General features: G+C 34.4%; 1 long non-coding RNA gene across 4 annotated transcripts; it reads left to right on the forward strand.

The window, feature by feature from the left end:
• Nucleotides 1-394: 394 nt before the first annotated feature.
• Nucleotides 395-3,739, forward strand: LOC110912263. Of its 4 annotated transcripts, none has more exons than XR_004882528.1 (3): nt 395-770; nt 2,226-3,321; nt 3,476-3,739. It is a non-coding gene; the product is annotated as an uncharacterized LOC110912263 (long non-coding RNA). The 4 variants fall into 4 exon arrangements; XR_004882529.1 differs by having other exon boundaries at nt 2,226-3,252; XR_004882527.1 differs by having other exon boundaries at nt 2,226-2,310; nt 3,166-3,739.
• The last annotated feature ends 1,585 nt before the right edge of the window (nt 3,740-5,324 follow it).

The following is a 5,324-nucleotide window of genomic DNA, read 5'->3' on the forward strand; positions in this document are numbered from 1 at the left end:
AGCATGCATCAAAATCACTTTGATTTTTAGTTGGATTAGATAGATTTGTGGCACTTTGATCAAGAGCTAGGGCTCTTCCCTTTTCCCCTTTTCTGGTTGACGACACACACACATATGTGTGTGCTGTGTTTTATTTTTATTTTTAATAAAACTAGTGTCCTCGTTATCCCAATTTAGTCCCTCATGTTTGTTTCTTTTTGTAAAAAGTACCACTATCCATTGTCTCTTTTAACTATTAACAAATAGCTAACTAGATTAATTGTTCCTAGCCATTATATTTTAGAGTCTATTTGAAATACATACGTATATATACAATATGTGTATATATTTAAATTCTATCATTTTTGGGGTGTTACAAATCCACCCCCTTAAAAAGGGTTTTGTAACACGCCAAATTTCGTAAGATATATTACAATGTTTTAATCGCAATATTTGACTTTCAGAAATGATAAACATAGATTTCTACTATTATTAAAGTTTTATAAACTATGGAAAGTTTAAAGCATATGTGCACATAAAGTTAACCAAGTTAGTATGTGAAATGAAATAAGTGGCATGTTTTAAAAGATAGAGGGGTTAAAATGGAAATATGCTATAAATAAACACTTGACAAAAATTAGTCAGTGTTTGGTCTGGGCGTGCGAACGAGAGAAGGAACCAAGGGAACCAAAACCCTAAACAACCTAAAATCATCAAATTGAAAGGGGAATCGAGGGCTGATCGAATGCATGAGTCTAGATACCCTTTAATCTAAGTGTATTGATCATAAGGTGAGTTCAATTTTCTGTTTTAATGCTTCATGATTTAGTGGGTGTTGAACAATTTGTGAAAATTGTATGAAATCGAGTTGTATGTGAATTAGTATCATCATGTAGAACGAGAATCTTGCTCGAATTTGATGAAATTGAAGAACTTGAGTGAAACCCATTTTTGTTCTAGTGGTATGGTGGTATGTAGTGATTTTATGATAGTGAAAGTTATTTGAAATTGAAGCATGAATGTATAAACAGTAGAGTGTTGTTAGATGAACTTGATTGTAGACTAAGAAACTATGTGAAACTAGGTTGGATTGATCATTGTGAAAAGGACTAGTAGGTTATGCATATCATACATGTACATAGTGTTTAAAATGTCATACGCACACCAAGTGTTCGACTAAATGCTTGAATGATAAATTTGTAATTTCCGAATGAATATGAATGTTGTATGATGATAAACTAATAAGAATGTGCCTTATAGTCTTGTACCGAATACCATGATTATGATGCTTACAAGGTGTTTGATAAATGCCTACAAAGTTTGTGTAAAATAGTTACTTTTGACAGCCTTAGATAGTCATCTTGTAAAGGCCGTATCTCATTCGTTATTAGGAGTTAGACAACGAGCCTTATATCGTTGAAAAGGTTGTTTCGCATATTACATTTCATATTTGGTCATAAGAGGCTGATTATGAGATTTAGTGGGTCAAAACAGCATGAAAAGTTAGTAAATTCGTTTTGACAGCAAGCTGTTTGGAAGCATTTCAGCTTCTGTGCTGATTTTGTAAAAATCATATAAAATCATAGGAATGTCCGATTTTTACGATCTTTATATGCTTAGAAAGATCTCTGAGTGTAGATCATTTCATATTTGAACATGAAGAACTGAATCAGAAGATAAATGGGTTAAAATGTGTCGTGAACAGCTGTTGCGCAGAAAGTTGCTGCACATTTTTAGTATAAATATTAAGTAAAAATAGTTGTATTGTTATGCACACTTGTATGAATCATGAACTACTGATTTTAATAAATTATTAGTAAGTTATTTGATTGTTTTAAGTGTCTAAAACACTTACCAACTAGTCTATGCATATGATTGCACCAACGGGTCGAAACGGGTTGTTGATAGAAAATAGTAGAATGGATGTGTAAAAACCAAGGTGTTAAGAAATGGTACGAAATGTTTAATGTATGAAACAAGTTGCCTAACTTAGAGAATGTTATCATTCTAAGTATGGAATTTTGAAAGAATAATGAACATGATGTAAATACATAATTATGCATGCTAGAAGCTCATGTATGACTTTTGTGATGATGGAATGATAAATTGTTAGATTGATTAGCATTGTAGTATTATGATACATGTTGAACTCGTTAAGCGATTGACACGTGAATAGAAGTGTGATTAGTGATGCATATGATTACGTATACTAACTATTGAATGGATGTAATGGAATGAGATAATAGGAACGTGTCAAGGAGAGCTCAAGCATAGGAGGATAACGGGTCAAGATAAGGCAAGGTGACAAATACACTTATTGGAATACTCAAGGTAAGTGATTTCTATAATCACTTCTTTAGTTGTTTAAGTAATATAATGTTTTAATTATTAAGTTCATATGAAGTTGAGGTTAAATCAATGGATTATTTTGATAAATGCACGAATGGGTCGAATAATTCATGGATGAATAACAAGCCGAATACGTATAAGTTAAGGAATTCCTTAACTCGGATGTTGGACTTCAAGATCACGTGATAGAATATTAAATTACAATCATATAGGAAGAAACGTGACGCAAAACGGACGAAAAATGAGAGAGTTATGTCCATTTCAGTAAGGATTAATGGCTAGGAAAAGTGCAGAGTTGACACGGCCGGGTGGTGAACTGACACGGCCGGGTGAAGGTTCTGTCAAAAATATTATTTATGTGATTTATGCGCCGTAGGCTTCGGTATATTATATGTGAACTACGACGGGCCTCCCAAACATGATTTCGAGTGTTTCCTTGACGATTATAAGTTGTAAACCCAAGTCTAAGACTCATGTAATTTATATAAGAGTGTGATAGATGTATGTAATGAAGTTGGACATGTATTACATGTAAATGTATACAAAAATACGTACGGAACACGTAGGTATGAATACATGATTGTAGGTATGATTAAATGTATATTAGGTATGTAGATGTGTATGATTGTAAGTTTGTATGTGTGCAAGTATGTGCGAATGCATGATTCGGATGCATTTGAGAATTAGCGTTACTAATAATGCCCTTGGGTTTGGAATATAAGTTGATTGGATGCATTTAAATGGTTAACGTCCTTTTTATGAAGATGTAGTAAATGAATATGTTGAGATTACAGGTTTGGCTAACCAAGTTATTATTGAGTATGTTTGAAAGTGCAGGTGATGAATGTCGGACTTTCGAAGTGTTGATATAATAATGAAACGGTTGAATGTTGAAAGGATAATCGGACTGAAGTAACTTATGCGGTTAGAATATGCTATGGACGTTTTAGTTTATACAATATTATATGTTTGGTCGTCACCATCTACTAACAGGTTCGTTGTATGAGAGTATATGTCATACCCATTTAATTGGGTAATCGAATGCGTAAGAAAAATGAAAGTACGCACACGAATGGAACTAAAATGACGGTTTTATAAGCAAACAAGTATAATGACTAACTTTTTAAAGCTTTGTTGTTGATTGTAGGTAAATCCTCAATTTTGGCGACTTGGAGAATCGGAGCGAGCGCGTGTTCGTGTTATGCGATACCAAACGCTTCCGCTAGTTTGTTCAAGTGTTTTTGACCCAAAATTTGTTGTATTGGTTTTTAGTAGTATCTTGTTGAACGAATTGTAGAATTGTATCTAGTTTGTTTATGTTTAAAACAGGGGTATGCTCGTTTTATGGACGGGTCATGCCCGATTTTTTGTTAAATTATAGTTTGATAATATCACATTTAGGAAGGTGAAATTTTGGGCGTAACAGGTTTCGACCCCAAAACGTGTATACATACCGAAAAGGGAAGGGTAGAGTCGCATTATTTCTTCTTCGGACTCCCAAGTGGTGTCTGGTCCCTTCCGGTGCTCCCATTTCACCTTAACTTGGCCATTCTCTTTGTTTCTTAATCCTTTGACCTTTCGATCAAGGATTTCAATGGGCTTCGCCACATACTTGAGTTTATTATCGACTTTTATATCATCAAGGGGCACGTAAATCGCCTCGTCTGCCAAACTGTCACACCCCGATATTTCCACATATTTCCGGTGGGCCCGGTGGGGAGTACCATGACGTAGTTGATATCATCATAGACAATTAACATAATTATAGCACAGCGGAAGGCTTGGAAGTTTAATTACTATTACAATCCATAGTGTCCAAAGTTCAAAACAAAAGAATATACAGACTGATTTTAATAGAGATCCACAGGCGGACCATAAAATCAAATACATAAAACTGAGTTTAACAGACTTCAGGCATCTAAGGATTTACAATATCCTCTTAATTGACACCAAGTAGCTCCAGCCTAGTTTCGAGAGGTACCTGTCACTTAGTCTTTGGAAAATACGTCAGTTTTTCACTGGTAAATACAATTACCTGACTCACTTGAAAAGAGTTTATGAAAATTGATTTAGGCGCACAAGGCACAAAACCTTTTATAACTTGGGACAATCTTTATTAAAATCTTGTATACAGATTTACATGTTTGTCATACAATTAGGGCCGTTTGGAAGCAGGTCATGATTAACCGACTCACCACTTATGAAACCCATAAAGGAGTTATCCCCAACTTGTGGGTATTTAATATTTAGCATTTGCATCTGTCAGGTGTATGCCTACACCCCGTGCATAGGTCATGGCCATTAATAATTTAAATGAGCCGAGGATATCCAGGACACGGTCGTTAACCCCCAATGTTTATGTTATCAAACAAAACAGATTAAAACGGTTTATGCAGATTTATTAAATCACAATCCGATTAAATGATCTCATACCCGACCAAGCGATAATAATTTACCGTATCCCGAGCCTGTATAGGGAAAATAAGTTAAAAGTATTTACCTGAGTTGTTTATGCAAATGATATTACTCAGCCGTATGTTTCCTTAGACCTTATGCAAATATCTTCTACCAAAGCTACCTAATCTGTAAGGAAGGTTTTATTAACCTATTAGGATACTAACGAGTCTTATTTAAGTCGAAGACTTAGACCGGTTAGTTTTAAAGATACTTTACAGTTTGAAACACTAGATTAAGCGGAGACCGGAATGGAATGTGATTTAGACCCGAAAAGTTTGAATACTTGTTTAATATGGGTAAACTAAACACATTTTGTATTTTGAAGTTTAGATGATAAGGTTAAACCCATTTCGGCTAATCTATGCAAACTAGTTACACAAATCGAACCGAACGCGTATAAGCATAACGGGTAACCAAATGAACCATATACAAGTCTCATATATTATTATGCTTAAAATATGTTAAGACATCAGTAGGATGTTAACATATATGCCCAAAAAGCATTTAAAACCGAATTAAGCCTCGTAAGGGCATTTTGG

The sequence above is a fragment of the Helianthus annuus genome, chromosome 15 (assembly GCF_002127325.2).
Source record: "Helianthus annuus cultivar XRQ/B chromosome 15, HanXRQr2.0-SUNRISE, whole genome shotgun sequence".
In the NCBI taxonomy this organism is placed as follows: Eukaryota; Viridiplantae; Streptophyta; class Magnoliopsida; order Asterales; family Asteraceae; genus Helianthus; species Helianthus annuus.